The 21,074-nt window shown below is 42.3% G+C and overlaps 3 long non-coding RNA genes across 4 annotated transcripts in view; 2 read left to right on the top strand and 1 right to left on the bottom strand.

Moving 5' to 3' along the window:
- LOC133249494 (uncharacterized) overlaps window positions 1-10,033 on the bottom strand; it is a 31,061-nt gene extending 21,028 nt beyond the window's left edge. For both annotated transcript variants that reach the window (XR_009736982.1, XR_009736981.1), the window contains exon 1: window positions 7,454-10,033. This is a non-coding gene — a long non-coding RNA (uncharacterized LOC133249494). The remainder of the gene's footprint in view (window positions 1-7,453) is intronic.
- Window positions 8,278-10,797, top strand: LOC133249497 (uncharacterized). Its single transcript, XR_009736985.1, has 2 exons — window positions 8,278-8,365; window positions 10,027-10,797. It is a non-coding gene; the product is annotated as an uncharacterized LOC133249497 (long non-coding RNA).
- Window positions 10,798-12,171: 1,374 nt separating this feature from the next.
- LOC133249495 (uncharacterized) lies at window positions 12,172-20,337 on the top strand. Its single transcript, XR_009736983.1, has 2 exons — window positions 12,172-16,175; window positions 20,146-20,337. It is a non-coding gene; the product is annotated as an uncharacterized LOC133249495 (long non-coding RNA).
- Window positions 20,338-21,074: the final 737 nt, after the last annotated feature.

Here is a 21,074-nt window from a genome sequence, read left to right on the forward strand (position 1 = left end):
AGGAAACTTTAAAAATAGATGTGAGATTGGAAAGCCTTGAAAACAATATAAATTTGAAGTGAGATTGCCTATTCAAAGCAATATTTTTTATTGTTTGCCCCATCTGGTTTGAAAAATAGCGGCAAGGGTTTCCTAATGTCTTTAACTTGGAGTTATTTAGAAGTTCTGTCTTCTCAGTAAAATACAGTTTTGGTCAGAGTTGGAAAGTTGGATCCAACTCACTTGCTAGCTCTGGCTGGATGGCAGTAGTTGCTTGAAGTACAGTGTTGAAAGAATGATGGAGGTGTGTTTATACTTGGCCGGAAAGTGTGCTGTGATCTATTAGCAATGTCTGCCCTGGGACGGGGTGGAGGAGCCGTGGCATGTATGTGGGCCAGGCCTGACTGGGTGTGAGTATGGCTGAAAGGATGGCTCCAACTTAGTTCAAGGTTGCTTTTATTCTGACTTTTAACCAAAGCTATTAATATTAAAAAGCACTCTAAGGGCTTTACTCTTGGTTAGACGACCCCAGGTCACTCAGAGGATTAAGAACTAGCGGCCTGTTGTCTTTTGTGTTGGTAAACCACTTATGCTACCTCCTAAGGCTGTACTTCTGCCAGTCTGCAAGCTTGTCTCCCAGGCCTGGTGTCTGGGCTCTGGGCCCTCAGCTGCAGGGTCTGGGCACTGTCCACTTGTGTCCAGCACCTGTCAGGGGCGGCCAGTGCGCCACAGTGCACCACAGAGTGTCTGTGTAAAGTGGTTCTGGAGTGGCATTGGGAAGGTCTCTGAGCCTCCTCTGGCCAACAGGCTGCTGCTTATTATTCACCATGAAGGGGTTTATATTGCAAACAACTTTGCTTTGAGAAGCTTAGAATTCTATGATTTCCATTTGGTTTAGAAAAAGTAGATACTGCAGCGTTGTTGTATCAATAGAGAAAGGAAGAGGGGTGGCCAGGTGGCCTTTGGGGACCATTTGCTCAATAACTTTTGTAATAGTACTAACAGCTAACATTTATTGAGCACTTACTGTGCAGGAGGCATTATTTTTCTAAATATTTGTTTTCATTACCTCATTTAATCCTCTCAACAGCTGGACTGTCCATTGTACAGATGGGAGCACTGAGGCTTGGATTTTCTCAGGCCACACAAGCAGGGCGTTAGGGCTGGTTTTGAACCCAGGTCAGGTGAACTGGCACTCACTGCAGTGCACCCACCCCTCCCTGTGTGCCGACCTGAATCCTTGTTGCAGCAGATAAGGCTGTTTCCTTTGACCCCTCCTGGTGGTTATTAAGCAGTCTCCACAGAGAACTCAAATGAAATATTTTGGTTGTCTATTCTGTCCCTTTAAAACTTCAGTCTCACATGTAACCTTTGGATAATGTGTCTACTGCAAATGTCACATTTACAGTTTGTCCCAAAGGACTTTGGTTTAAAATAGTGGGTAACATTTCCCTTTTTTTCCCCATTATTTGATTTAGAAAAAACCATAACGAGGCAAAAAACGAAATTGGTAACATCTATCATCAATAAACTCGCCCTTGATGCCAGTCGTCTCTTTCATTTAAGTTAATATATAGAAGCAATGTAGCTGTTCATTCTCTTCCTTCTTTAGGTGACATAGAGCCTTTTAAAACAGCATATAATTTCTTATCCTTTCTTATTAGCATCCTAGTTTCTTGTCAACCAGCTTCATTGCTTCAGTGGGTAGACTCTTGGTTTTGGGGTGTCATAGTGACAAAAGCGACTGCACTTTCACTTTTCACTTTCGTGCACTGGAGAAGGAAATGGCAACCCACTCCAGGGTTCTTGCCTGGAGAATCCCAGGGACGGGGGAGCCTGGTGGGCTGCCGTCTATGGGGTCGAAGAGAGTCGGACACGACTGAAGCGACTTAGCAGCAGCAGCAGCAGTGACAAAAGCACCGAGTACCTTTATAGCTTTCCTACGCATTCTCTTCAAGGCAAAGTTGTTATGTCTATACTGGCACGCACTGACTATGGGGCATATCATTAAAAATCACTTGTCATGGAGGAGCCCATATATCAGAATGAAGTTGCTAATGTATCAAGATTCTAGTGAGGATGATGGAATTACCTTCAGAGATTTCAAATGTGGGTTTATGGATGCCTTTTGACTGTGCAAGGCTGAAGTGGTTGAAATTTGATAGTATGAAAAGTCATTGGTTTACTAAAAAGTAGCCTTTGCTTTTATTCTCTCGGGTTCCCTTGGGCCAATTCCACTAGAAAATCATTAGCATGTTTACATGAATAATTTCAACCCACCAGCAGGTAGTGTGGAGATCTCAATCCAGTTTTGTTTTGTTTTTTTAAGTGGAACTTAAAATGGATGTCTAGATACATTCTTCTCTCCCATCCTGACGCCTGTCCTGTTTGTCTTTACCAGACAGGGAGCAGGGAGAGAAACAAAGATGAAGGAAAACGAGGGGAGCCAGGTTGATCTTGAAAACCTTGCGAGACTGCAAAGAAGTTGTAATTCATAATGCAGAGAATATCATTGGGAAAGCTGTTTGACTTACTGATATCTGTATAACATCAAATAATTTCCAGTAGGGAGTGATCTTAGAATTCTGAAAAGACTAAAGGTGATTAGACAGTTGGAAAGTGACCACGCTAGACCACTCACTTTGGGTGGGATTTAGAGTCACCTCAGTCCCTGCCAAGATCTTTTAACAGTCTCCTTCAGCCCCTTAAAGATTGGAGCCAGGTCCTAATCCTTTCTGCATCTATGCTGAATCCTGTGCTATGATACTAGGTGCTTCATAAATATCTGTTGGGTGATTGAACTCTTAACTCCCAATGTCAGCAAAGGATGAGGCTCTCTGTTCCCACACCACTGTGGTGCCCATGGAGACAATGAGAGCAGTTCAGTTATTCAGTTCTCCCTAAACCTGGTTCATCGGATGCTCTCAGCTATGTATTTGGAACCTCCTTTTCCTGTTCAGTATTGTCTCCCACAGGACTTCTCAGTCTGACTCCATAACTTGTCATCCACTTCTGATGACTAGAATAGCTCCAATTGTATTATTAAAGACTCGCTTCCCAGGTGGCTGCTAGTGGTAAAGAACCCACCTGCCAGTGCAGGAGACATAGCAGACACAAGTTCAATCCCTGGGTCAGGAAGATCCCCTGGAGGAGGGCATGGCAACCCACTCCAGTATTCTTGCCTAGAGAATCCCATGGACAAAGGAGCCTGGCAGGCTACAGTCCATGGGGTCGCAAAGAATCAGACAGGACTGAAACAACTTAGCACACACGCATGCAGGGCTCGTCTTTTTTTTTTTTTTTTATCTTTGCTTTTTTTTAAAATTTTATTTCATTTTTAAACTTTACAATATTGTATTAGTTTTGCCAAATATCGAAATGAATCCACCACAGGCATACATATGTTCCCCAGCCTGAACACTCCTCCCTCCTCCCAGGGCTCGTCTTTGAAAAAAAAGTCAGTCTTGCATGTGATTTAGATCTGTGCCCTTCCCTCTCTTGTAGTATGGGTAAGAGTGTACCTGCACAGTATGTGTAAACTTGTTTAAGTGTATCTAATTGTATGTGTAAAGGTGTAAGTGTGTATGGATGTGATAACCATGGTATGTGCCTGTGTGTGTGTATTTATGGAGGGGAGTTGGTCTTGCTCTTGGACAGCTCCTCCTTCTAAGAACTCGATTCTCCAAGGTGCTGGGAGCAAGGGGAAGAAAAGGTCAAATACCTCCCTGCCATTCTGGGCAAGTTTCATCCGCCTCTCAGTTGGCCATCAACGCTCTTCCTGCTCAGTGTCCATGTAGGAATGGTGGTGATTTTGATGGTAATCATTTGTTATTGTCTATTGACCAAGGGCTCATGCCCAAGCAGTTCCCTGAGCATTAGCAAATCCTTTCAAGATTCTGGGCTTTCCTCGTGGCTCAGACAGTAAAGAATCTGCCTGCGATATGGGAGATCCAGGTTCAACCCCTGGGTCGGGAAGATCCCCTGAAGAAGGGAATGCCTACTCACTCCAGTGTTCTTTCCTGGGGAAATCCCATGGACAGAGGAGCCTGGCAGGCTACAGTTTATGGGGTCGCAAAGACTAAGCGACTAAAACTTTCTCACTTTCAAGATACAGTGCATTATACACAGAGCCTGGCTGGTGGTATACCATTGCATTTCCCTGATGTGTGCACCTCATTGTCCTTCATGCTGTGAGGGTCCCCAGTCTCTGCTCCAGGAGCTAACTCTCCAGCATTATAGGCTCCACTCCCTGTACCTTTCACCTCCAAAAACTAAAGGTCTTGGCTTCCTTTCCCCTGACAGTTTCATGCCTGCCTCTCCTACCCTGCCATGTCACATTTTCATACTTCTTTTTTTCGTGGTCACAAGCACTGGAGCCAAATCACAAGTCTCCTAGCTAAGCAGTCGTCTAACTAGGTGATGAAAGGTGGGTCAGCTCTTCCTTTAGGAACGCTTTTCTCAACCAGTGCATCTCTTGAGGCCTTTGTTGGGATGAATGGAGGGAAACGTCTTACTACAGTCCCCCTAATGCCACCTCCTCATTCTTAAGATCACCTCTTTATATTGACTGGGGTGACGTAAATGGAGGCAGTTGGTGATAAAGCCAGTCCAAAGATACTTCTTGCCAATTCTTGTAAGCCTTGGAGAAAGGAGACCACCCCTACTTACAGTGACCATGCTTACAATGTGGTGTATCGGGCCTTATCTCCAATTCTAGGACAGTAAAAAAAGTGCTAGCATATTTTTGTACAGACTTCAGATGAGCATTCTAACTCTTTATTTACAGCCAAACTACACTTAACTTTAAACTTAACAAGTAGCATAAGCTAAGAAGTAAAATAAGAGGCAAAAGGTAAATAAAGAATAAAATGAAACAAATTAAAAATACAAAGCAAAATATTTACTAAAAATATAAGTCCATTTAATAATAATAATGGCTTACTCTATGTCGAATACTGTTCTAAATTGATGTGTATTATCTAATCCTGGCAACAATGCTATAAGTTCTTTTAAGCACTTATTTATTTATTTTGTTTTTGGTTGCACTGGGTCTGCATTGCTGCTTGTGGTGGGAAGGAACAGGTAAAATTAATTTAAATAGTATATTTTACTTAACCCAAGAGTTGGAACTTAAAGAAGGCTGAGCACCAAAGAATTGATGCTTTTGAATTGTGGTGCTGGAGAAAACTCTTGAGAGTCCCTTGGACAGCAAGGGGATAAAGCTAGTCAGTCCTAAAGGAAATCATTCCTGAGTATTCATTGGAAGGACTAATGCTGAAGCTTCCAATATTTTGGCCACCTAATGCAAAGAGCCGACTTATTGGAAAAGATCCTGATGCTAGGAAAGATTAAGGGTAAGAGAAGGGGGTGTCAGAGGATGAGATGGTGGGATGGCATCACTGACTCAATGGACACGAGTTTGAGCAAGCTCTGGGAGATGGTGAAGAACAGGGAAGCCTGGCATGCTGCGGTCCATGGGGTTGCAAAGAGTCAGACACAACTTAGCGACAGAACAACAGTATATTCAAAATGTTATCGTTTCCACATGAAATTAATATATAACTATTAGTGAGGTATTTTACTTTCATTATTTTTTGTTCTGAGTCTTGGGAATCTGGTGTGTCTTGCATACCTACAGGCACATTCAGTTTGGACTGGCCTCTTCCACATGCTTAATAGCCCTGCATGGCTGGAGGCTCCTGGAAGGGGCAGTGCAGCTGCAGAATGCTTAGAACAGTGCCAGGCACACAGTAAGTGTTATTCAAAGGTTATTGATTATTTTACCTTCCAAATATTTTTCCAATCAATCACTTCTCTCCTTCTTTGCTGACACCCCTTAGATCAATTTATCCTCATGTTTGTCAAAAAAGATGGATGGACCTCCTAACTTGGCCTCCCCGAATTTACTAGCCACAGCCCTTGGCCATCTATTTTTCACCCTGAAACCCAAGAAATCCCTTGAAAATATGTCTCTGGTCACTTCCTCACTCCATTGCCCCTGAGCCTTTCCTGTGTTGAGTTCCTGCTTCTCTGTGTGTCAGCCGCTCACCTTTGTTCTGTTCCTCCGATGGTCAGTTCCTTGCTGAGCTTTGACTGTGATGCCCTTTCCCCCCACACCCCCATTCCTACTTCCTCTGGCACCTCTGTTTGTACTTTCTCTCTCCTTTATATCTTCCTCAGGAAGCCTTTGCTGGTGGCTTCCAGTCTCTGTCAGATGACTTTGTTAAAATGCTGATGTAGAATCATATTTTCTTTCCAGAGCTCTTATCGCTCTAATTTTGCTTTCATTAGTGCAATAAATTAATTAATCTGTCTACTGCCCCAACTTGACTGTAAATTCTTTCATGGCAGGTGCTGCATTTGTTTCTTTTCACCATTTTTTCCCCCACACCTAGCCCTCAATGCCTGACACCTTGTGGACTATCATGAAATGTTTTAATAAGTAATTGAAATAGATTAGTGTGCAATTATTGCTCTGCAGGACCCTACAAAATCAAAATAAAGGGAATTTAAAACAAGGAGGAAAATGCTGCAAGGTCAGCTTTTAGTTTAATTTAAATTCTTAAAAGATAAGAGCAAAGAAATAATGCACCACATAATAAGATTCAGAAAACTTCACAAACATAGTAATACCCAGTGATGTTAGACAAAGACAGGCACTGATTGTGCTGTTAACCACCCCAATCATGGAAAATCAGCCTCAAAAATGGAAAAAAAGGAGATAGGAAGCAGGAAGGATACTGTGAGCCTGGTTTTACTTCTCATGTGCCTGAAAAGTTGTGCTCAGTGAAACACTGGGGGTAAAGGTAGCCTGGGGCCTAGATGACCCAACTTTTAAAATGTGACAGTCTTATACTGTTTTCTCATAAATAGTTAAAGTATCATGGAAATTCTAGTATCTCAGCAAATAGCAATTAAATGAAGTTGGTTGATGAATCAACAAATATTTATGTCTTCCATATGCTGTGTGCTGCGAATACAGAGGAAAACAAGACAGCTGTGGTGTCTGTATTATAGATTTAGGAACACCATCATTTCTTTCTTCCTTCTCTCTCGGCCCTGTGTCAACTAAGCCCAGAGCTGAGAACTAGATTAGGTTTAACGTACAGTATCAGGACATGTAAAATAAGTGACAGTAAAAGTGGTTCAGTGACTCTAACAAGGTAGGCGATTCATTCTTCCCACTCACCTTCTAGGAGATGGTGGAGAAACGAGTGGAAGAGTCCTCCAATGCTTCTCCCTACGGGAGTGTACGGTGCAGGACTCCTCTTTTCTAAGAACACATGAAAAATAGATGAGCATATCTACTCACTGCTAGCCCTGAGTTTCTAGCCTCATCAGTTGGGTGGAGAGAGAACACTAGAAAGAGGAGCAGGTTGGAAATGGAAAGAAAAAGAGAGATCAGACGACTTCCATATTGGACAAGCTAAGTTATGCCCCTATAATAAATTACTCACAAAATCGCAGGACTCACCTCAACAAAGTTTTAGTTCGTGCTCACACAATGTCTGTTGTGCCTTTGGCAGCTTGCTGGAGCAGCTCCTCTCCAAGCAGGAAAGAAAGCCACTCATTTTCATCTTGTGGCTCTGTGGTCTCTCCCACAATTTCCAGATTTCCAGGTGACTTCTAGATTGCTGACGCAGTGGAAGAGAGAGCGGGCATTCACTGCCTCAGACTGAAAGTGACATTCACTTGCGTTCATAGTCCATTGTGCAGAGATAGTCATATGGCTTTCCCTATCTGCAAAGAGGGCTATAACGTGTTGTCTTCTATGTGCCCAGGAAAAAGGACATATAGACGTTCGTGGACATTAAAAATGCCCATCACACATTTGATGCATTTAAGATACCCCTGAAATGTCCAAGTGGAAATATCCTATAGGCATTTGGATACATAGATCTGGAACGGTGAGTCTCAGACTTGACTGGATAAGGATCATCTGAAGGAGACTGTGAAAATTCAGATTCCTGGGTCCTGGTCTTAGAGATTCTACTTTGGTAGGTCTGGAGTTAAGCTATGGAATCTGAACTTTAAACCTCTGCAGAGATCATAATTTGACAAACTCTAGTCTAGAACTTTAAAAATTCAGCAGAATAGGGATGGTATTAGTTGCCACTGGGGGAAGTGAGGTCACCATTAGAAAAAATCTTCAGAAGAGGGTGGAGTAAGAAAAAGAAAAAAGATCCAGCCTAAAACCCCAGAAAATTCCAAGGGGAGAGACTAGTGCCAGAACATGGGATTGGGAGTGCCCATTTACGGCAGATGCTGCTGAGAGATCTTCTTGTAGGATAAGAATTGAAAAGATTCATTGTGTTTAGTGACCAGAAGTTTACTGATAATCTCAGCAAGACATGAAGGCTGACAACAAGTCTGTGTTCACTGAAGAGTTAGTGTATTAGTCCCTCAGTCGTGTCTGACTCTCTGCGTCCCCTGTGACTGTAACCCTCCAGGCTCCTTCATTGATGGGATTTTCCAGGCAAGAATACTGGGGTGGGTTGCCATTTCCTTTTCCAGGGGATCTTCCTGACCCAGGGATCAAACCTGGGCCTCCCACATTGCAGACAGACTCTTTATCGTCTAAGCCACCAGGAAGTCCCACCAGGAAAGAGTCAGTGGGATTAGACAAACTGGGGAAAAGTTTTTGAGGAAGTACGGCTGCAAAGAGGAGACAGGTTGGTAGCAGAAGCGGGGGGGGGGGTGGGATCAGGAGGATTAAGAAAATATTGGTGAGACTGAACATGATTAAATGCTAATAGTGAGAGTAATGTTGAATAAAGAGGAGATGAGATCATCAATAGATTTCCTGAGAAAGTGTGTGTAGGGGTGGGGTGGAATTTAAAAGAATGCTTAGGAAGACTGCTTTAGCTTGGCAAAGGGAACACTCCTTCAGGAAGAGATGGGTATAGACAACCAGTTGACTGGTTGTCAACTTTGGGTGTTTATTGGAATCACCTAAGAAGCTCAAAAATATGTACTTTGACCTGCCCCAGCCCTGAAATTCTGTTTTTTTTAAAAGATTTTTTGATGTGGACCATTTTTTAAATCTTTATTGAATTTGTTTCAGTATTGCTTCTTTTTTATGTTTTGGTTTTTTGGCCACCAGGCATATGAGATCCTAGCTCCCTGACCAGGGATGGAATCTGCACCCCCTGCATCAGAAGGTGACACCTAATCACTGGACTGCCAGGGAAGTCCCCTGAGATTCTGTTTTGTCTGTTGTACAGGTTTGGCATCAGGATTTTAAACAGACTCTCCCAGATGATTCTAAGGCATGACTGAGGCTGTGAGGTTTTCACTGAATTAGGAACAGCCTTGTTTATAGTTCTTCTAGATTCTTAGGTCACAGTTTGGACAGCACTTCTTAGAGAAGACTTCCAGGATACCAACTAAATTAGGATCCTGGATGTATGTTCCTATGTTGTTGCTTAGTCTCAGTTCTTTTGTGATCCCATGGACTGGAGCCTGCTGGGCTTCTTTGTCCATGGGATTTCCCAGGCATGAATACTGGAGTGGATTGCCATTTCCTTCTCCAGGGGATCTTCCTGACCCAGGGATAGAACCTGCCTCTCCTGCATTGACAGACAGATTCTTTACCACTGAGCCACCAGGGAAGCCTGTATGTTCCTGTACATACATATATTTAGAATAAATACTTAGATATTTTTTCTTTTGAGACAGGCCTGGGACCTAGGACCCTTTGGTGCAGTGCTGCAAAGCTTGCACCTGGACACACCCCTCCTCCAGCTACAAAATACAAAGAAACTATAAGGGACTAAAAATAACTGTGTGCATGCTCAGTTGGGGAAATTCTGGACCAAAAGATACAAAGACAAAAAGCCCAACTGCCACTTCTGAAAAGCCAGGAGCAAAAACAGGGTGTTGGGAGCAAAAGCAGTGTACTCTGTGTGACCCCCTGCACTGAACACCACCAAAGGGTGGGCAAACCACCTAAGCCACCAATCCCTGGACACACCCTGACCCTTACCCCAGGTAAGGAACAAGCTCACAGCTCCCCTCCAACTTGTTACTTGTTTTGGCTTTCTTCAGCCAGTGCAGAAGCTCCAATAAACCTTGCCTGAATTTCTTGCCTGGACGCTATAGTTAATTTCTATTGATTGGGGAACAACAAGAACCCTGGTCAGTATCACTTTCATTTTTACTGTCCTGTTCTATATCTTCCTTACGAGATTGGAGGCATGTGGCAGTAGCCCCCTCTGTCTTATTTACCACTGACTGCCTAGCAGGCAGAGAGTGGACATTCCGTAAGGTGGCAGGAAAGGGCACTGGTAGAAGAGACACTGTGGTGATTTGGGAAACTGTGCCCAAGCGGGCTCCTCCGGTCATGGCTATGTGGGAGCTGCGAGGGTGCTCTGTGCCTCTCCATGTAGAACTCACCCAAACAGCACCCGTGTGATTATAGCTGCCAGGCAAGGTTGTTTGCAATGAAAGGTGATAACAATATTGAGCATTTCTTGTATAATCGAGCATAGTTATTTTGTCTGTAGTTTAAAGTTGTTTGAAGTTCAAGATTACTTAATTATAAAATTCTGGTTTGTTTCCAGAGGTGTACAGGGACTAGGGAAAAAGAAGCCCTATCATGAGACTATTTGAAAGAATATGACTTCTTAAACAATCCACATGTAAGTTTTTGTAGCTAAACTGATAAACTACTTATAGCAAGACATCTGTTATTTCGCCAGTCTTCACCCCACTGCATGCATCCACAGACCCTTCCCTTTTATCTAGTTGCAGTCTGGTTGGGATGTGTGATGCTGGGTCATAATGATACAACCCAGGGGTTTATAAACTTTTTTTTTTTTTTAATAAATATTCAATGTTTTGTGGGCTATAGCAGTCTCTCCATTGCTAAGGCCCTAAGGTAGCCTTGGACAATACTTAAAAAATGAGCATGACTGGGGTTTTCCCTGGTGATCAGGTGGTTAAGACTGCGCTTCTGCTGCAGGCTGTGTGGGTTTGATGCCTGGTCAGGGAATTTAAGATCCCACATGCCGGGTGATGCAGCTGTCCCCCCTCCCCCAAGAAAAAGAGCATGACTGTTGTATTGTTTTATTACTGTGTAGTAAATTACCACAAACAGTGGCTTAAAACAGCAGACATTTATTATCATATAGTTTCCATAGATCAGGAATCAGCTTGCTGGGTCCTCTGCTCCTGGTCTCACAAGGATATAATCAGGGTGTTGGTAGTGGCTGCAGTTTCATCTGAGGCTTGGGATCCTCTCTCAAGTGTGTGTTGGCAGAATTCATTTACTTTCAGCTGTCTAACTCATGGCAGCTTACTAATGATAGACAAGGTATCATCTATCTCATCTAACTCATTTCAGCAAGAGGCTCAGGAAAAGCCTAAGCCATTTAAAAATGTTCACCTAATTAGGATAGGCCCACCCAGGGTGTTCTTAGTTACCTTGCAATCAACCGATTAAAGGCTTTCATTACATCTGCAAAATCTTTTTATCTTTGCTATTTAAGGTAACATGATCTATAGGAATGATATTGCATCATATTCACAGGTCCAGAATGTTGCAGAAGTTGGTCCCTTGGGAAACCAAGCACCACACTGGGGGAGTTGGAGAACTCAGGTTTATTACACCACGGGCCCACAGTAGTTAACACTTGTAGCTCTTAGCCCTAAACAAAGGAATTACAGAGTTTTTATAAACAGTGCATGACACCAGACATTAGTGGGTCGTGCTGTTAATAGGCTAGTTCAATCTAGGGGTTTCTGGGCATGGACACAGCAGGGGGGATGCCAGACCTTTACACAAAGGAAAGTGGTTAAGCCAGATTTCAGGAACTGGGTAATTGACAAGGGTGAGTGAGGTAAGTTTCAGCTCCTAGCATTGTTTTAAGTTTCTGTCCTTCCCCCAAGCCCCCCACCCAAACTATGTAACTTACATGACTTTGCAAGCAGCTTGCAGAATTGCAGAAGCATAACCAGCATGAGGTTATTTCTACTGATGCTGCTATGTCGCTTCAGTCGTGTCCGACTCCGTGCGACCCCATAGACGGCAGCCCACCAGGCTCCCCCATCCCTGGGATTCTCCAGGCAAGAACACCAGAGTGGGTTGCCATTTCCTTCTCCAATGCATGAAAGTGAAAAGTGAAAGTGAAGTCGCTCAGTGGTATCCGACTCTTAGCGACCCCATGGGCTGCAGCCTACCAGGCTCCTCCGTCCATGGAATTTTCCAGGCAAGAGTACTGGAGTGGGGTGCCATTGCCTTCTCCGGAGATTATTTCTAGCTGGGTGCAAATTTTTAAGTTTTCCTCTTCAAACCCACACTTGACGGGAGGAGAGATTTCACAGGACATGTATATACTAGACAGTGGGAATATTGGGGGCTGTCTTAGAATTAATGGACACTGAAATGTGAGTATCAGAAAATAATATTTCTGATATTCTGTCACAAAATAATTTTTTTGATTATTTTTTCAACCCTTAAAAAAAGTAAAAATGATTTTTGTGGGCTGAAGAAACAAAACTCAAGAAATAGGCAGCTGGTTGGATTTGGCTTGTAGGCCATAGTTGACCATCCCTGATATAATCTGTAAAATGGAGTTAAGATAGCCCTGCAGCCTACTAAGAAATGGTTCCCAAAACCAGATGCTGGATCCAGAAGGTATGGCTCTGTAATATATGGAAGCAAAACTGGAGTTTAAGGGTCACCTGCTGGGGTATAAGACACTAGATCCTTTCTCTCAGAGGTTCTTCCTGTGACTTTGAAAGATCTAAGCCTGAACAGACCAACATCAGAGTCACTACCCTAAGTGTACGCCCCCTGTGAGGACACAGGGAAGCCGGGGCTACCCACACCCCCAGCCCCATATCTCTCAGTTGCTTTATGAATGTGTTGAATGTGTCTCCTTTGTGCTTATTCATGTAAACTGAAGCATCTTTGTATTTTTCTGTTCAAGTGCCCAATCAAATCCTCTATGAGGCTGCTGCAACTTCACAGAGTCAAAGATCAGCATGCTTTTTAATGTCACTGTAAATGTAATTCTGCTGCAATGGAATTTATGGCATAAGAAGCAAACGTTTGCTTTTTCACATCACGAGGCACTATTGTTTCAGATATTTGGGTTGTACATCTAGGCTAATTTTCATATTGTTCAGATCCAAATTTTCGTCTGCACAAACAAAAAGATTAAGGATGTGAAAAACATTCTTGGAGCAGAAGCTAAAAAAAAAAAACCAAACCTGTAATATTACTGTGTGAAATATTAGATCTTAAAATCATGATATCCTGTTTTAGCCACAAATGTACTTATCAAATATTTATATAGTGCTTCAGTTCAGTTCAGTTCAGTCGCTCAGTCGTGTCCAACTCTTTGCGACCCCATGAATCGCAGCACGCCAGGCCTCCCTGTCCATCACTAACTCCAGGAGTTCACCCAGACTCACGTCCATCGAGTCAGTGATGCCATCCAGCCATCTCATCCTCTGTCGTCCCCTTCTCCTCTTGCCCCCAATCCCTCCCAGCATCAGAGTCTTTTCCAATGAGTAAACTCTTCACATGAGGTGGCCAAAGCACTGGAGTTTCAGCTTGAGCATCATTCCTTCCAAAGAAATCCCAGGGCTGATCTCCTTCAGAATGGACTGGTTGGATCTCCTTGCAGTCCAAGGGACTCTCAAGAGTCTTCTCCAACACCACAGTTCAAAAGCATCTATTCTTCGGCGCTCAGCCTTCTTCACAGTCCAACTCTCACATCCATACATGACCACAGGAAAAACCATAGCCTTGACTAGATGGACCTTTGTTGACAAAGTAATGTCTCTGCTTTTTAATATGCTATCTAGGTTGGTCATAACTTTCCTTCCAAGGAGTAAGTGTCTTTTAATTTCATGGCTGCAGTCACCATCTGAAGTGATTTTGAAGCCCCCCAAAATAAAGTCTGCCACTGTTTCCACTGTTTCCCCATCTATTTCCCATGAAGTGATGGGACCAGATGCCATGATCTTTGTTTTCTGAATGTTGAGTTTTAAGCCAACTTTTTCACTCTCCTCTTTCACCTTCATCAAGAGGCTTTTTAGTTCCTCTTCACTTTCTGCCATAAGGGTGGTTTCATCTGCATATTTGAGGTTACTGATATTTCTCCCGGCAATCTTGATTCCAGCTTGTGCTTCTTCCAGCCCAGCACTTCTCATAATGTACTCTGCATATAAGTTAAATAAGCAGGGTGACAATATACAGCCTTGACGTGCTCCTTTTTCTATTTGGAACCAGTCTGTTGTTCCATGTCCAGTTCTAACTGTTGCTTCCTGACCTGCATACAAATTTCTCCAGAAATATAGTGCTTACTGGGTACTTATATGGTGCTTACAGGCACTGTTCTAAGCATGGCACAAATTTTAATTTATTTGGATCATAACCCTTTGAAGATAAATTATTATTATCATCCTTGATAAGGAACCAGAGACACGGAGGACAATTAAGTAGTAACTTGATGAATATCTCCTGCTTAGTAAGTAGCTGCCCTGGGATTTGAACCCTAGCAATTTCATTCCACAATCTGTTCTCTCAGCTACTATCCTATGCTACTTCTCCAGCATATAGTAATAATTTTAAAATGATTCTGGAATACGCTGTTGTTATTCATGGTGTACAAATAACTAATAAGATATTTCAGTGAAAATTCTGGAATTGGTATGAAAGTTCTTGAAGGTCACCTCCTGTCAGGTGACTGAAGTGGCAAATTAAATGACCATCTTCCCTCTAGTCTAAACGTCAGGCTTGTTGATTAGCTTGTTAGCATGTCATCCAATATTCCTAAGGCCAGCTTTGAGATTCTTTTCCAATAATACCAATATCAGAATATCAGTAAGGATCAGTTGCATGGCACACATTTGCAACAATTGTATTAATAATTCATCAGATTTTCTCAATTGATGTAGACGTTATTGTAAAATTATTCAAAATTTGTTACATTTCTATAATATGAGTGAAGATACTGAAATAACCCTGTGATTTTATCAAAGACAAATTTGGTCCTATTCAAACATAAGATTTCTGATACAGATGCCTGTTCTCAGAATACTAATAATGTTTCAACCATTACAGGCTTAGTTTTTATCAGTTGAAAGAGTTCCATTGTCAAGACATTTTCCAAAGATCCTAAATCAAAACAATACCATTGCAATTTTCTGTGACATTTTTTTCAAAATGGAGGGACAGAATATTTCTCCGTGTGAATTTCTGCATTTTAATAAGAATTGAAGAGAAAGATAATGTTAATGGTTTAATTCTAAAAATAAAAGAATTTCATAAGAAAATAGTAACGTTAAATATTCATTGTGATGTGGATTTAGTGAAACTGATAAGGGAACAGGAGTTAACTTATCAACCTATACAAAAAAAGCCTTTAACAATTTTATATTATTTGGAGAAACAACAGAAACTTGTTAAAAAGAATGATCTGAAGAAAGCATGGAATAGTTTCTAGGATATTTTATTTTCTATTATTATGAAGACTTTTCAAAATGAGATCCTTATCTTTAATTACTTGAATACTTGTTTGCTAAGTAGGAGCAGAAAACAAAATTCTTCCAGAAGTGTTTTCATGGAAAACAATGCTTCAAAGTTTCACACCACCTTTTATGACTCCAGTTCATCAGGTCATTTTTAATAACAACTTGGGAATTACTAAAGTAATTGATATAAAATCTCTCTTGATAAACCAAATGAATTACTCAGACTTTCCAAGAGATGTTTGAAAAGATAAATTTTAACTTCCGAGTTGAATTCTACAAATGAACATAAAAATGTGAAATCCTGTTATCAGCTTCAACAGGGATTATGAAAATGACAAAAGTTGTATTAACCCGTCTGTAATTTTTTGCAGAATTTTGTATTCATTCTCATGTACATTAACTTTTGTCAGTAAAAGGTGATTGGTTAAATGTAGAACATACAAAATTTAATTTTTCTAATTTTTGAGGCTTTCTAAAAATAAATTCACAAATAAAAAGCACGATTTGTCGGAACATGAATTCAGACTTGGGGCTTGTTGTAAATATGGTCACCATATGAATGTTCTGGATCAGATAGGATGAAGCTAAGAAGGAGTCGCAGTGGATGGAATTGGAAGAAAAATGAAGTGTGGATGATTTGAAGATTAACGGGACCTTTTTTTCCTTGTCAGAAAGAAAACCATTGCAGACATAAGATGATTCTTGTTAAGGTAATAATCACTTACTATAATCAAACTCTAAGTACTTCAGCTAGAAACTTTCTGAGCACCAGGAAAGAGCTATTAGGCATTGTTAAAGCAATTGATCACTTCCATCATTATATGTATGGCTGAAATTTCATAATCAGAACATATCATACTGCATTATGAGGCCTGCTGAAATTCACAAATTTGAAGAGACAAATTGCCTGGATGCTTACAAAACTGTAAGGCTGTCATTTCTGAATTGAATATTGACAGAGGGTAAAAAAACATCATAAAGTACATACATTATCCAGGCACCCCGTGTTGGGATAATGCTTCTAAATCTGATTTTAGGCAGGAAGAAAAGAAACAAATAGTTTAAAAGATCTGGTAGTTAGTGTTTTGGAACAAGCAAAGGTTTCTGGCTGGGAGGGTGGAAAACACTCCTATTTCCTCAATGGAAAGTTATGAAATGGCTCATTCATTTGTCCAACAAATATTTATTGAGTGTGTGCTACATGCCAGGCACCAGACCAGGCGTGAGAAATGCACTAGCGAAAAAGACGAATCATAGGGCTAAGGGCCCAGCAACATAGAGAGTGAGATAGAAATACTGTGTGAAACTGCATTGTGAGCTGTGCTTTGTCACTCAGTCATGTCTGACTCTTTGTTACCCCATGGACTGAGCCCACCAGGCTCCTCTGTCCATGGGGATTCTCCGGGAACGACTGTAAGAGTGGTTTGCCATGCCCTCCTCTAGGGGATCTTCTCAACCCAAGGATTGAACCCAGGTCTGTTGTATTGTAGGCGGATTCTTTACTGTCTGAGCCACCAGGGAAGCCCTGTAAGAAAAAAACATACTTTCTTTACTCTATGTGCCATGTGCTGTGCTGTGCACTGTTGCTTCAGTCATGTCCTACTCTTTATGACCCCATGGACTGAGCCCACCAGGCTCCTCTGTCCATGGGATTCTCCAGGCAAGAATACTGGAGTGGGTTGCCATGCCCTTCTCCAGGGGATCTTCCTCTTTCTGACCCAGGGATTGAACTTGTGTCTCTTGTGTCCCTAGCATTGGCAAGGGACACATTGGGTTATTTACCACTATCACCACCTGGGAAGCCCATTTACTCTGTGTATTGCCACTGTTAAATATTATTGGATGTCATGTAAATGCAGTCAAACTTCTAATTAAAATTTCTTTTGCATGGAAGTTATATTTGATCATTACAGGTTATGCTAGGAAAGTGTATGTGTTCCTTTCTTTAAAAATGTAATATTTAACTATTGCACAATCCCAGAATTTTGTTCATCTAGTTTTTCAAGAGAATTTAAGGCTGTTATACATGATCAACCAAATTAAAAACAATTTGGGAATTTCCTGGTGGGTCCAGTGGTTAGGACTCCACACTTCACTGCCAATGGCTGGGTACGTTCCCTGGTGGGGAAACTTGGAACCCACAAGCCACATGATGTGACCAAAATAAATACAACTGATTTGTAAAAAAGCAGATTTAGCGTATATGACCTAGAAAATTTCACCTTTGAAGAAAACACAAACTCCATAGAATTCTACCTTATATTTTCTTATAGCTAAAAGTGTTTCCAAGGAATCCACACATTAAAAAAAAATCTCTAATGTACTGAATTTAAGATATTTCTATTATTTTTCAGATATACCAGGAAGATATTCTGATAGTTTTCTATAAAGGATTAGTCCTAAAAAACAAATAAAATTTTCTGAATATTTTATACAGTGGTTGGCACATGTAAGAACTCATTTAATATTTATAGACAAGAGTACGCAAATTGGGCATGACAAGTTAACATCACAGTGATTAACTAGTAGGGTCAGATCCAGTTTTATGGAATCTGAAGCTTATCCAATAGGGGTGTTTCTCTTTAAAAGAAAGAATACAAAATTATATATATACATTTAGGCATGAGAGTGAGTATTTACAATGAGAAAATAAATCACTACAAATTATAATATTTAAAAGGATAGACAATTACAACAAATTTTTAAAATGAGTTTTTGGCTTCCACCAGGATGTTTCACTTCATCATATTTATCAAAAATCTACAAAAATATAAACAATGAATCTGAAATGAAGGCATAAAAAACAGGAATACAAATGCAGTTTTTGGAAGGCTGCTATTTGTATTGAGCTATATAATTGTGTAATCAAATTATTCATATCGCATGTAGTAAGTTATGAGTTTTATCACTGGAGCCCTTGTTTCGCGGGCCATTTTGCTGTGTTGGTGGCAGATTTGCGGGGCACCTCTGGAAGCTGCCACACTTGATCAGCACAAGATGTATCAGAAACAGTAAAGTCTGATCTGGTGTACACTGGGGTACACAAAACATGTGACTTCACATACAGAGGTATTAATGCTTACTGTTGAGGGAACCCAAAGCTGGTGCTCTGTGACAGCCTGGAGGGATCGGGTGGGGAGGGAAGTGGAAGGGGCACCAGCAGGAAGGAGACACATGTATGCCTATGGCCAATTCATGTTGATGTATGGCAAAAATCATCACAATATTGTAAAGTAATTATCCTCCAGTTAAAATTTTAAAAAGAAACAAACAACAAAAATAGTCCCTGTTTACTGTGCCACTGTAAGCTTGTACCTACAAATACAGGAATTCTACTGAGTTCTGTTTAATGGGATTCCTGCAGTGCCTGCAATGCAGGAGCCCTAGGTTAGATCCCTGGGTTGAAAAGATCCCCTGGAGAAGGGACAGCCTACCCACTACAGGGTTCTGGGCTGGAGAATTCCATTGACTGTATATCCATGGGGTCGCAAAGTCACACACGACTGAGCAACTTTCACTATAGCAGCTAACATTTAGCAGCTAATGAGGTTCCCAGCAAAAGATAGAACTAATGTATGTTGTGTTTATATTGTATATACTGCATTATGGGCTTCCCTGGTGGCTCAGTGTTAAAGAATCTGTCTGCAATGCAGGATACATGGTGGGAGCCATGAGTTCCATCCCTGGGTCAGGAAGAGCCCCTGGAGAAGGAAATGGCAACCCAGGCCAATATTCTTACCTAGGAAATCCCATGGACAGAGCAGCCTGGTGAGCTACCATCCATGAGGTCGCAAAGAGTTGGACACGACTTAATGACTAAACAACAGCAACAGCATACTGCTTCACTGAGCATGTCTAACAGAATGGAACTCCTATTTTGACTAAGCATCATTGAGAACTGAATCCCTCACTTAAATTATACATGTCTGGCAATTAGAAGACGTATCCATAGACTAGCTATATTTTAAATCTAGTTTCTCCTCCATTAACCATAATCTACAGGTTTCTCTTAAAATTCTACCCCTGACCCTGGATTGGAAAAGACTCTGATGCTGGGAGGGATTGGGGGCAGGAGGAGAAGGGGACGACAGAGGATGAGATGGCTGGATGGCATCACCAACTCGATGGACATGAGTTTGGGTGAACTCCGGGAGCGGGTGATGGACAGGGAGGCCTGGCATGCTGTGATTCATGGGGTTGAAAAGAGTCGGACATGACTGAGTGACTGAACTAAACTGAACTGACCCTGGATTTCACATCTGACACTAAGTGAGCTAGCTCAGGGAGGGTGGGGATGGAAAAGGGTTAAATGGCCCTCTAACTTGCTGCTGCTGCTGCTGCTAAGTTGCTTCAGTTGTGTCGGACTCTTTGTGACCCCATGAATCGCAGCACACCAGGCCTCCCTGTGCGACCCCATAGACAGCAGCCCACCAGGCTCCCCCGTCCCTGGGATTCTCCAGGCAAGAATACTGGAGTGTGTTGCCATTTCCTTCTCCAGTGCATGAAAGTGAAAAGTGAAAGTGACGTCGCTCAGTTGTGTCCAGCTCTTAGCGACCCCATGGACTGTAGCCTATCAGGCTCCTCCATCCATGGGATTTTCCAGGCAAGAGTACTGGAGTGGGGTGCCATTGCCTTCTCTGCTTCTAACTTAGGTGGACCTGTTTATTCATATGTTTCCAGACTTGGGGCCAAGTACCAGTGTTTGGGTTTCATCGCATCTGGCTGGCTGCTTGTGAATGGTGTACCAACTGCTGTAAGACTGGCTTCCTTCCCCAGCCCTGCTCAATGGCCAAGAGAACTTTACCAATGTATGGGCACCTAATGTTGACACTGATTTGCATAATGGTGCAATAAAAGACATTCTTCAAGTCCTTTTTGTGTGTAACCCATCAATAAAGGGAAATCAGAGCTTGTGGCAACTTGGAGATGGAGGCAGCCTGTCAGCAGAGATTGTACCTATGACCTTGACACAGACTCATGCAAAAGAAGGAAGCTGTCAGGAGGGTTCTCACGCTGAATCACCCTCTGACCTCTGACACTCCAGTTATGCCCTGAACCCTTGATGCGGAGCTGTCAGTTCTTTCCCCATCAGGGCTGGATCCTACTGCCCATGTTCTGACCAGGATCCTATTCCATCCTAAATGCACAGCCTGGACTTAGAAAATTGTCACCCTCTTGCCCAGAGACCCTGCTAGTTCTCCCAGTCTCCAGATCCTTTCAGAACAGACGTAACCTGAATTGTCTGTGCTGTCAGACACTCAGATGGAGTGGTGTCTTTTACCTCCCCCTAGAAAGCAAACCTACGACTGAGCTTGCCTCCCGAGCTTGGGCACTGAGGTTGCGGGACCCTTGGTGTCAAGATTAAGGGGGTTGTCCTGGGCTTCCTGCCTGAGCCCCTAACTTCTCTGCTCACACCCAGCCCTGAGGCTGGGTGCTGAGAAAGGTGACACAAGACCTCCCAGACCCAGGCTTTAGCTTCCTGAGATCTACCTGGACAAGAACAGGTGCGTGTGGGCACAGGTGGATCATGGCGGGGTGGAGCTGCCTGCCCCGGTGCCAAGGGCTGAGGGTGGGCCCAGAGCCATGCGCAGAGCCCTCAGGAGCTGGTG

Source organism: Bos javanicus, chromosome 6 (assembly GCF_032452875.1).
Source record: "Bos javanicus breed banteng chromosome 6, ARS-OSU_banteng_1.0, whole genome shotgun sequence".
NCBI classification, from domain to species: Eukaryota; Metazoa; Chordata; class Mammalia; order Artiodactyla; family Bovidae; genus Bos; species Bos javanicus.